The sequence below is a fragment of the Nerophis ophidion genome, linkage group LG11 (genome assembly GCF_033978795.1).
Source record: "Nerophis ophidion isolate RoL-2023_Sa linkage group LG11, RoL_Noph_v1.0, whole genome shotgun sequence".
Taxonomy (NCBI): Eukaryota; Metazoa; Chordata; class Actinopteri; order Syngnathiformes; family Syngnathidae; genus Nerophis; species Nerophis ophidion.
In genome coordinates this window covers 22,057,682-22,070,577 of record NC_084621.1, presented here as the reverse complement: position 1 = coordinate 22,070,577, position 12,896 = coordinate 22,057,682, and the positions used below count along the sequence as shown (strand labels likewise).

General features: G+C 37.0%; 1 protein-coding gene across 1 annotated transcript in view; it reads left to right on the top strand.

The window, feature by feature from the left end:
- The window catches only part of atg5 (ATG5 autophagy related 5 homolog (S. cerevisiae)), a 97,457-nt gene extending 97,155 nt beyond the window's left edge, over positions 1–302 (top strand). The window contains exon 10 of the mRNA XM_061915385.1: positions 89–302. The gene's annotated coding sequence lies outside the window, so the exon portion shown is untranslated. The remainder of the gene's footprint in view (positions 1–88) is intronic.
- Positions 303–12,896: the final 12,594 nt, after the last annotated feature.

Genomic DNA, 12,896 nt, shown 5'->3' with positions numbered 1-12,896 from the left:
TACTACTACATTACTTACAGTATAATACTTGTACAATATCACTACTCCGACATTAAAATATATAAACCTGGAGTGTGCTCTTCTGTAGGTCACCGTACTCATGGCTAGTCTGTAGGATCCTCCAAGAATCACCCGGCAACCACAACAGATCCACTACCTGGAAATACTTCACCACATCCCAGCTGATCCCTGCAAGATTTTTTGTGGCCAAACCACAGTATGCAAGTTGTTTGGTCAAATCTTTTCCACACATTTCCAAACCGTGTACTGGGAAACACAATACAGCAAGTATTTTTTTCAAATGTGACAATTTTACTGCAAATATCGAGTACAGTGCAGCTCTTAGGGGTTTAAGGGGCGGAGTCGACTCCGGAGCAAGTGCGACGGAATAGGGAGAGGAATGCAGATTTACTGTGTACACAAGTGGATATTTATGCAGTATTTTATTTCAAATGAAGGCACTTGAAAGCAGGACAGGACCTTCTAAGTTGGCCAGGAGACAAAGAGAGAGAGGGAGAGAGAGAGAGGGAGAGAGAGAGACTTGTTTCCGGATGCCGCCACGCAAAAGAGGACGTGAAGTCAAGATTGACGACACCTGCAGACTGCCGGCTTGGACTGAAAGAAGAAGACAAGAAGCGCTTTTCTTTCTAATGTTGTCGAGTCAGCAAATTAAGTATTTGTCCTACTTACCAAGCATTTAATAACAATATCACATTATCACAGTATTGTAGTATTACAGTATTTCAATATCACAGTATGGTACTATAGCAGTACCGCAATATCACAACATCCAGTATCACAGTTTTGCAGTATCACACTATCACAGTTATATATTATCGCAGTTCTGCAGTATCGCAGTATTACATTATCACAGTATTGTAGTATCACAGTATTTCAATATCACAGTATGGCACTATAGCAGTATCGCAATATCACAGCATCCTAATATCACAGTTTTGCAGTATCACACTATCACAGTTATATATTATCGCAGTTCTGCAGTATCGCAGTATTACATTATCACAGTATTGTAGTATCACAGTATTTCAATATCACAGTATGGCACTATAGCAGTATCGCAATATCACAGCATCCTAATATCACAGTTTTGCAGTATCACACTATCACAGTTATATATTATCGCAGTTCTGCAGTATCGCAGTATTACATTATCACAGTATTTCAATATCACAGTATGGCTCTATAACAGTATCGCAATATCACAGCATCCTAGTATCACAGTTTTGCAGTATCACACTATCACAGTTATATATTATCGCAGTTCTGCAGTATCGCAGTATTACATTATCACAGTATTGTAGTATCACAGTATTTCAATATCACAGTATGGCACTATAGCAGTATCGCAATATCACAGCATCCTAGTATCACAGTTTTGCAGTATCACACTATCACAGTTATATATTATCGCAGATCTGCAGTATCGCAGTATTACATTATCACAGTATTGTAGTATCACAGTACTTGAACATCACAGTATGGCTCTATAGCAGTATCGCAATATCACAGCATCCTAGTATCACAGTTTTGCTGTATCACACTATCACAGTTATATATTATCGCAGTTCTGCAGTATCGCATTATTACATTATCACAGTATGGCTCTATAACAGTATCGCAATATCACAGTATGGCACTATAGCAGTATCGCAATATCACAGCATCCTAGTATCACAGTTTTGCAGTATCACACTATTACAGTTATGCAGTGTCGCAGTATTACATCATCACAGTATTTCAATATAACAGTATGGCACTATAGCAGTATTGCAATATCACAGCATCCTAGTATCACAGTTTGGCACTATCACACTATCACAGTTATATATTATCGCAGTTCCGCAGTATCGCAGTATTACATTATCACAGTATTGTAGTATCACAGTATTTCAATATCACAGTATAGCACTATAGCAGTATCGCAATATCAAAGCATCCTAGTATCACAGTTTTGCAGTATCACACTATCACAGTTATATATTATCGCAGTTCTGCAGTATCACAGTATTACATTATCACAGTATTGTAGTATCACAGTATTTCAATATCACAGTATGGCTCTATAGCAGTATCGCAATATCACAGCATCCTAATATCACAGTTTTGGAGTATCACACTATCACAGTTATATATTATCGCAGTTCTGCAGTATCGCAGTATTACATTATCACAGTATTTCAATATCACAGTATGGCTCTATAACAGTATCGCAATATCACAGCATCCTAGTATGACAGTTTTGCAGTATCACACTATCACAGTTATATATTATCGCAGTTCTGCAGTATCGCAGTATTACATTATCACAGTATTGTAGTATGACAGTATTTCAATATCACAGTATGGCACTATAGCAGTATCGCAATATCACAGCATCCTAGTATCACAGTTTTGCAGTATCACACTATCACAGTTATATATTATCGCAGATCTGCAGTATCGCAGTATTACATTATCACAGTATTGTAGTATCACAGTATTTCAATATCACAGTATGACTATAGCAGTATCACAATATCACAGCATCCTAATATCACAGTTTTGTAGTATCACACTATCACAGTTATATATTATCGCAGTTCTGCAGTATCGCAGTATTACATTATCACAGTATGGCTCTATAACAGTATCGCAATATCACAGCATCCTAGTATGACAGTTTTGCAGTATCACACTATCACAGTTATATATTATCGCAGTTCTGCAGTATCGCAGTATTACATTATCACAGTTTTGTAGTATCACAGTATTTAAATATCACAGTATGGCACTATAGCAGTATCGCAATATCACAGCATCCTATTATCACCGTTTTGCAGTATCACACTATCACAGTTATATATTGTCGCAGTTCTGCAGGATCACAGTATTTCAATATCGCAGTATGGCACTATAGCCGTATCGCAATATCACTGCAATCTATTATCACAGTTTTGCAGTATCACACTATCACAGTTATATATTATCGCAGTTCTGCAGTATCGCAGTATGACATTATCACAGTATTGTAGTATCACAGTATGGCACTATAGCAGTATCGCAATATCACAGCATCCTAGTATCACAGTTTTGCAGTATCACACTATCACAGTTAAATGTTATCGCAGTTCTGCAGTATCGCAGTATTACATTATCACAGTATTGTAGTATCACAGTATTTCAATATCACAGTATGACTCTATAGCAGTATCACAATATCACAGCATCCTATTATCACAGTTTTGCAGTATCACACTATCACAGTTATATATTATCGCAGTTCTGCAGTATCGCAGTATTACATTATCACAGTATTGTAGTATCACAGTATTTCAATATCACAGTATGGCTCTATAGCAGTATCGCAATATCACAGCATCCTAGTATCACAGTTTTGCAGTATCACAGTATCACAGTTATAAATTATCGCAGTTCTGCAGTATTACATTATCACAGTATTGCAGTATCACAGTAACAATTATCACAGTATTGCAGTGTCAACGTATTACATTATTGCAGTATCGCTGTATCCAATTATCGCAGTATAACAGTATTGTGGTATGACAGTATTGCAATATAGCATTATCACAGTATTGTTGTATCCCATTTTAACAGTACCGCAGTATTGCGGTATCACAGCATCACACTATTGGTATAACGCAGCATTGCAGTATCGCAGTATTAAATTGTCAGTATTGCAATATCACAGTTATTACATTACTGCAGTCTCACAGTAAGACAGCATTGCAGTATTGCAGAATAACAATATTGCAGTATAGTATTATTGCAGTATCCCATTATCACAGTATGACGGGATTGTGGTATCACAGTGTTGCAATATCCCAGTATTGCAGTATCACTATTTTTTATCGTAGTATTGCAGTATCACATTATCGCAGTATTACACTGTCAGTATTGCAATATCACAGAATTTATGGAACATCATTAGTAAATTTCCTGATTAAGATTAATTTTGGAATTTTGATGACATGTTTTAAATAGGTTAAAACCCAATGTGCACTTTGTTAGAATATATAACAAATTGGACCAAGCTATATTTCTAACAAAGACAAATCATTATTTCTTCTAGATTTTCCAGAACAAAAATTAAAAAAAAAAATTCAAAATGCTTTTGAAAAAGGATTTAAATTTCATTCTACGGATTTTCTAGATTTGTCGGAATATTTTTTTTGAATTTTAATCATAATAAGTTTGAAGAAATGTTTCACAAATATTCTTTGTCGAAAAAACAGAAGCTAAAATGAAGAATTAAAGTAAAATGTATTTATTATTCTTTACAATAAAAAAAAAAAATACTTGAACATTGATTTAAATTGTCAGGAAAGAAGAGGAAGGAATTTAAAAGGTAAAAAGGTGTACGTGTTTAAAAATCCTAAAATCATTTTTAAAGTTGTATTTTTTCTCGAAAATTGTCTTTCTGAAAGTTATAAGAAGCGAAGTAAAATATATGAATGATTTTATTTAAAAAAGTGAAGACCAAGTCTTTAAAATATTTTCTTGGATTTTTTAAATTTTGTCTCTCTTAGAATTAAAAATGTCGAGCCAAGCGAGACTAGCTTGCTAGTAAATAAGAAACATTTAAAAAATAGAGGCAGCTCACTGGTAAGTACTGCTATTTGAGCTATTTTTAGAACAGGCCAGCGGGCGACTCATCTGGTCCTGACGGGCGACCTGGTTGTTGGTGACCCCTGTCTTAGACGGTATGAATGGGTTGGTATTGGAATTTTGCAATCCGTTGAAATTTGTTGACAAAGTAACAGTTTGAATTGAGAATGGGTATTTTAAGTCTACTGGAATTTTGGGAAAATTGGGAATTTTTACAAACCAAAAAACTGGAACATTTGTTGTCCCAACTAAGAGGAATGTTTTGAAGGTGGAATGGTTTGAATTGGTTGAAAATCCTGGAATGCAAAAACTTTCCAGGAAAAGGTGAAAATAGGGCTTTGGAAAACCGGGAATTCTGGGAATTCCTGGAATTTTTTTTCACATGGCAAAAGAAAAGTTTGATTGTCCAAGGTGATTGGAGTGTGTGGATGTTGGAACGCTTCGGATTCGTTAAGAAATGTGGGATATGCAGTCGATTGTATATTTTCCATAAGGAGAAATTCCAGGAAAACCAGGAATTTTGGGAAAAGTAAAACATTTTGCTTTCGAGGTATCGGAAGAATTGTGCGTTTGGATGGTTGAAATGTCAGAATTGGGTTTAAAAAGGTGCACAATTTAGAGAATTTAAGGCATTTTAGTATTTTGAAAATGTTTATTGGTTTTAATAAGAATTTCCCGGAAACTTTGGGAAAACCTGGACTTTTTGAAAATAATGATACTAGCTAGCATAATTAACTTAAATGGTATGATTGGGTTGATGTTGGATTTTTTCGTATCCGATTAAAATTTTTGACATAGGAACAGTTTGAATTGAGAATGGGTATTTTAGGTCTCCTGGAATTTTGGGAAAACCGGGAATATGGAAAAACAAAAACAAATGAACATTTGTTGTCCCCACTAAGAGGAATTTTTTGATGGTGGAATGGTTGGAATCGGTTGAAAAATCTGTAATGCAAAAACTTTCCAGGAAAAGGTGAAAATAGGGCTTTGGAAAACCGGGAATTCTGGGAATTCCTGAATTTTTTTTTCACATGGCAAAAGAATAGTTTGATTGTCCAAGGTGAGTGGAGTGTGTGGATGTTGGAACGGTTCGGGTTCGTTAAGAAATGTGGGATAGGCAGTCGATTGTATATTTTCCATAAGGAGAAATTCCAGGAAAACCAGGAATTTTGGGAAAAGGAAAACATTTTGCGTTCGAGGTATCAGAAGAATAGTGCGTTTGGATGGTTGAAATGTCAGAATTGGGTTTAAAAAGGTGCACAATTTTAAGAATTTAGGGCATTTTAGTATTTTGAATACGTTCATTGGTTTTAATAAGAATTTCCCGGAAATTTTGGGAAAACCTGGACTTTTTGAAAATATTGATACTAGCACAATTAACTTAAATGCTATGAATGGGTTGATGTTGGATTTTTGTCAAATATGATTAAAATATTGGACATAGGAACAGTTTGAATTGAGAATGGGTATTTTAGGTCTCCTGGAATTTTGGGAAAACCGGGAATTTGGACGAACAAAAACAAATGAACATTTGTTGTCCCCACTAAGAGGAATGTTTTGATGGTGGAATGGTTGGAATCGGTTGAAAAATCTGTAATGCAAAAACTTTCCAGGAAAAGGTGAAAATAGGGCTTTGGAAAACCGGGAATTCTGGGAATTCCTGAAATTTTTTTCACATGTCAAAATAATAGTTTGATTGTCCAAGGGGATTGGAGTGTGTGGATGTTGGAACAGTTCGAATTTGTTAAGAAATGTGGGATATGCAGTGGATTGTATATTTTCCATAAGGAGAAATTCCAGGAAAACCAGGAATTTTGGGAAAAGGAAAACATTTTGCGTTCGAGGTATCAGAAGAATAGTGCGTTTGGATGGTTGAAATGTCAGAATTGGGTTTAAAAAGGTGCACAATTTTGAGAATTTAGGGCATTTTAGTATTTTGAATACGTTCATTGGTTTTAATAAGAATTTCCCGGAAATTTTGGGAAAACCTGGACTTTTTGAAAATATTGATACTAGCACAATTAACTTAAATGCTATGAATGGGTTGATGTTGGATTTTTTTCAAATATGATTAAAATATTGGACATAGGAACAGTTTGAATTGAGAATGGGTATTTTAGGTCTCCTGGAATTTTGGGAAAACCGGGAATTTGGACGAACAAAAACAAATGAACATTTGTTGTCCCCACTAAGAGGAATGTTTTGATGGTGGAATGGTTGGAATCGGTTGAAAAATCTGGAATGCAAAAACTTTCCAGGAAAAAGTGAAAATAGGGCTTTGGAAAACCGGGAATTCTGGGAATTCCTGAATTTTTTTTCACATGTCAAAATAATAGTTTGATTGTCCAAGGTGATTGGAGTGTGTGGATGTTGGAACAGTTCGAATTCGTTAAGAAATGTGGGATATGCAGTCGATTGTATATTTTCCATAAGGAGAAATTCCAGGAAAACCAGGAATTTTGGGAAAAGTAAAACATTTTGCTTTCGAAGTATCGGAAGAATTGTTCGTTTGGATGGTTGAAATGTCAAAATTGGGTTTAAAAAAGGCGCACAATTTTGAGAATTTAGGGCATTTTAGTATTTTGAATACGTTCATTGGTTTTAATAATAATAATGGTTTACAGAAGAAACTAGAGCTCAGAAATTATTATGTAGAAAGCTGGAACGCAAATGGCGCACGACTAAACTTGAGGTGCACCATCAAGCATGGAGTGATGGTTTAATAACTTATAAACGCATGCTTACCTTAGCTAAAGCTAAATATTACTCAGATCTCATCCACTGTAATAAAAACGATCCTAAATTTTAGTTTAGTACGGTAGCATCGCTAACCCAACAAGGGACTCCTTCCAGTAGCTCCACCCACTCAGCTGATGACTTTATGCAATTCTTTAGTAAGAAAATTGAAGTCATTAGAAAGGAGATTAAAGACAATGCGTCCCAGCTACAACGGGGTTCTATTAACACTGACACGATTGTATATACGGCGGATACTGCCCTCCAAAATAGTTTCTCTCGTTTTGAGGAAATAACATTAGAGGAATTGTTACAACGTGTAAATGGAATAAAACAAACAACATGTTTACTTGACCCTCTTCCTGGGAAACTGATCAAGGAGCTCTTTGTATTATTAGGTCCATCAGTGCTAAATATTATAAACCTATCACTTTCCTCGGGCACTGTTCCCCTAGCATTCAAAAAAGCGGTTATTCATCCTCTTCTTAAAAAACCTAACCTCGATCCTGACCTCATGGTAAACTACCGACCGGTGTCTCACCTTCCCTTTATTTCAGAAATCCTCGAAAAAATTGTTGCGGAGCAGTTAAATGAACACTTAGCGTCTAACAATCTATGTGAAACCTTTCAATCCGGTTTCAGGGCAAATCACTCCACGGAGACAGCACTCGCAAAAATGACTAATGATCTATTGCTAACGATGGATTCTGATGCGTCATCTATGTTGCTGCTCCTCGATCTTAGCGCTGCTTTCGATACCGTCGATCATAATATTTTATTAGAACGTATCAAAACACGAATTGGTATGTCAGACTTAGCCCTGTCTTGGTTTAACTCTTATCTTACTGATAGGATGCAGTGTGTCTCCCATAACAATGTGACCTCGGACTACGTTAAGGTAACGTGTGGAGTTCCCCAGGGTTCGGTCCTTGGCCCTGCACTCTTCAGCATCTACATGCTGCCGCTAGGTGACATCATACGCAAATACGGTGTTAGCTTTCACTGTTATGCTGATGACACCCAACTCTACATGCCCCTAAAGCTGACCAACACGCCGGATTGTAGTCAGCTGGAGGCGTGTCTTAATGAAATTAAACAATGGATGTCCGCTAACTTTTTGCAACTCAACGCCAAAAAAACGGAAATGCTGATTATCGGTCCTGCTAGACACCAAACTCTATTTAATAATACAACTCTAACATTTGACAACCAAACAATTATACAAGGCGACACGGTAAAGAATCTGGGTGTCATCTTTGACCCAACTCTCTCCTTTGAGGCACACATTAAAAGCGTTACTAAAACGGCCTTCTTTCATCTCCGTAATATCGCTAAAATTCGCTCCATTCTGTCCACTAAAGACGCCGAGATCATTATCCATGCGTTTGTTACGTCTCGCCTCGACTACTGTAACGTATTATTTTCGGGTCTCCCCATGTCTAGCATTAAAAGATTGCAGTTGGTACAAAATGCGGCTGCTAGACTTTTGACAAGAACAAGAAAGTTTGATCACATTACGCCTGTACTGGCTCACCTGCACTGGCTTCCTGTGCACTTAAGATGTGACTTTAAGGTTTTACTACTTACGTATAAAATACTACACGGTCTAGCTCCATCCTATCTTGCCGATTGTATTGTACCATATGTCCCGGCAAGAAATCTGCGTTCAAAGGACTCCGGCTTATTAGTGATTCCCAAAGCCCAAAAAAAGTCTGCGGGCTATAGAGCGTTTTCCGTTCGGGCTCCAGTACTCTGGAATGCCCTCCCGGTAACAGTTCGAGATGCCACCTCAGTAGAAGCATTTAAGTCTCACCTTAAAACTCATTTGTATACTCTAGCCTTTAAATAGACTCCCTTTTTAGACCAGTTGATCCGCCGTTTCTTTTCTTTTTCTTCTATGTCCCACTCTCCCTTGTGGAGGGGGTCCGGTCCGATCCGGTGGCCATGTACTGCTTGCCTGTGTATCGGCTGGGGACATCTCTGCGCTGCTGATCCGCCTCCGCTTGGGATGATTTCCTGCTGGCTCCGCTGTGAACAGGACTCTCGCTGCTGTGTTGGATCCGCTTTGGACTGGACTCTCGCGACTGTGTTGGATCCATTATGGATTGAACTTTCACAATATCATGTTGGACCCGCTCGACATCCATTGCTTTCCTCCTCTCCAAGGTTCTCATAGTCATCACTGTCACCGACGTCCCACTGGGTGTGAGTTTTCCTTGCCCTTATGTGGGCCTTATGTGGGCCTACCGAGGATGTCGTAGTGGTTTGTGCAGCCCTTTGAGACACTAGTGATTTAGGGCTATATAAGTAAACATTGATTGATTGATTGATAATAAGAATTTCTTGGAAATTTTCGGAAAACCTGGACTTTTTGAAAATATTGATACTAGCACAATTAACTTAAATGGCATGAATGGGTTGATGTTGGATTTTTTCGAATCCGATTACAATTTTTGACATAGGAACAGTTTGAATTGAGAATGGGTATTTTAGGTCTCCTGGAATTTTGGGAAAACCGGGAATTTGGACAAACAAAAACAAATGAACATTTGTTGTCCCCACTAAGAGGAATGTTTTGATGGTGGAATGGTTGGAATTGGTTGAAAAATCTGGAATGCAAAAACTTTCCAGGAAAAGGAGAAAATAGGGCTTTGGGAACCTGGGAATTCTTGGAATTCCTGGATTTTTTTTTCACATGGCAAAAGAATAGTTTGATTGTCCAAGGCGAGTGGAGTGTGTGGATGGTGGAACGGTTCGGATTCGTTAGGAAATGTGGGATATGCAGTCGATTGTATATTTTCCATAAGGAGAAATTCCAGGAAAACCAGGAATTTTGGGATAAGGAAAACATTTTGCGTTCGAGTTTTCGGAAGAGTTGTGTGTTTGGATGGTTGAAATGTCAAAATCGGGTTTAAAAAGGTGCACAATTTAGAGAATTTAAGGCATTTTAGTATTTTGAATACGTTCATTGGTTTTAATAAGAATTTTTGGAAATTTTGGGAAAACCTGGACTTTTTGAAAATATTAATACTAGCACAATTAACTTAAATGAATGGGTTGATGTTGGATTTTTTTCGAATCTGATTAAAATTTTTGACATAGGAACAGTTTGAATTGAGAATGGGTATTTTAGGTCTCCTGGAATTTTGGGAAAACCGGGAATTTGGACGAACAAAAACAAATGAACATTTATTGTCCCTACTAAGAGGAATGTTTTGATGGTGGAATGGTTGGAATTGGTTGAAAAATGTCGACCGTGAAAACTTTGGGGACAAGAGTTGAATATAGGACTTTGGAAAAACGGGAATTCCTGGATTTTTTTTTAACATGGACGTGTGAAATTGGTAGTTTGATTGTCATTGAGGAAAAATTCCTAGAAATTCTGTGAAAAATTTTGAGAAAGGTTAAAAATGTTTTGCATTGGAGATATCGGAAGAGTAGTGTGTGGTTGGTTGAAAAGTCAGAATTTTATATCATTCGTATATTATTAGTATAAAATATTTACTATTCATTGTTGATGAGGGGAATTTCCTGGAAATTCCGGGGAAACCCGGGTATTCAAAAAATATATTGATACTAGCACAATTGTCCTAAAAGGTAGGAATATGGTATGAAAAGATGAAAAACTTTGTGGACAAGAGTTGAAAACAGAACTTTGGGAAAACCGTGAATTCTGGGAAATTCCTGGAATTTTTTGGAATTTTCCAAGGTGTGTGGAATGTTTTGATGGTGGAATGGTTCAAATGGGGTGAGTAATGTGGGATATGCAGTCAATTGTAAATTTCCCAGGCATTGTCAATGAGGAAAAATTCCTAGAGATTCCAGGAAAACTGTGAATTTTGAGAAAGGGAAAACATTTTTTGCATTTAAGATATCTGGAGAGTAGTGTGTGAGGATGGTTGAAAGGTCAGAAAAATGGCGCAATTAAAAAAAACTAATTTTAATGAGAATTTTCTGGAAATTTGGGAATTTTGGGAAAACCGGGAATTAAAACAAAAACAGAACATTTGTTGTCCCCACTAAGAGGAATGTTTTAAAGGTGGAATGGTTGGAATTGTTTGAAAAATGTAGACTGTGAAAACTTTGGGGACGTGAGTTGAAAATAGGACTTTGGAAAAACGGGAATTCCTGGAATTTTTTTTATCTTTTTTAACTTGTAAGTATTAGCTTTGTAGTTTGTTTTTTCAAGGTGAGTGGAGTGTTTGGATGGTGGAATGGTTCAAATGGGGTGATTAATGTGGGATATGCAGTCCATTGTATATTTCCCATTCATTGTGAGTGAGGAGAAATTCCGGGAGATTGTAGGAAAACTGGGAATTTTCAGAAAGGGAAAACTTTTTTTGTGTTCAAGATATCTGAAGAGTAGTGGGTGAGGATGGTTGAAAGGTCGGAAAAATGGCGCAATTTAAAAAATAATAATTTTAATGAGAAATTCCTGGAAATTTTGGAATTTTGGGAAAACCGGGAATTAAAACAAAAACAAAAACAGAACATTTGTTGTACCCACTAAGAGGAATGTTTTGAAGGTGGAATGGTTGGAATTGTTTGAAAAATGTCGATTGTGAAAACTTTGGGGACAAGAGTTGAAAATAGGACTTTGGGAAAACCGGAAATTCTGCGAAATTCCTGGAATTTTTTTTAATTGTCCAAGGTGAGTTAAGTATTTGGATGGTGGAATTGTTCAAATCAGGTGAGTAATGTGGGATATGCAGTCCATTGTATATTTCCCATTCATTGTCAATGAGGAGAGATTCCAGGAAATTCTAGGAAAACTGGGAATTTTGAGAAAGAGAAAACATTTTTGCGTTCAAGATATCTGAAGGGTAGTGTGTGAAAATGGTTGAAAGGTCGTAAAAATGGCGCAATTAAAAAAAAAACACATTTTAATGAGAATTTCCTGGAAATTTTGGAATTTTGGGAAAACCGGGAATTTAAACAAAAACAGAACATATGTTGTTCCCACTAAGAGGAATATTTTAAAGGTGGAATGGTTGGAATTGTTTGAAAAATGTCGACTGTGAAAACTTTGGGGACGTGTGTTGAAAATAGGACTTTGGAAAAACGGTAATTCTGGGAAATTCCTGGAATTTTTTTGAATTTTCCAAGGTGAGTGGAGTGTTTGGATGGTGGAATGGTTCAAATGGGGTGAGTAATGTGGGACATGCAGTCAATTGTATATTTCCCATTCATTGTCAATGAGGAGAAACTTAGGGAAATTCTAGGAAAACTGGGAATTTTGACAAAGGGAAAACAATTTTTGCGTTTAAGATATCTGAAGGGTAGTGTGTGAGGATGGTTGAAAGGTCGGAAAACCGGTAATTCTCGGAAATTCCTGGAACTTTTTTGATTCGTCCAAGGTAAGTGGAGCGTGGAACGGTTCGAATCGGGTGAGACATGTGGGCGTTGGGCAAGTCCGAAAAACGCCCCGTTTATTTTTCAATCGGGAAAAATGTCCTGGGATGCCAGGTATTCTGGGTAATTCGGGATATTTTCCGGAAGAAGGGTGACACAGCAATAAAGACATGACGTCATAG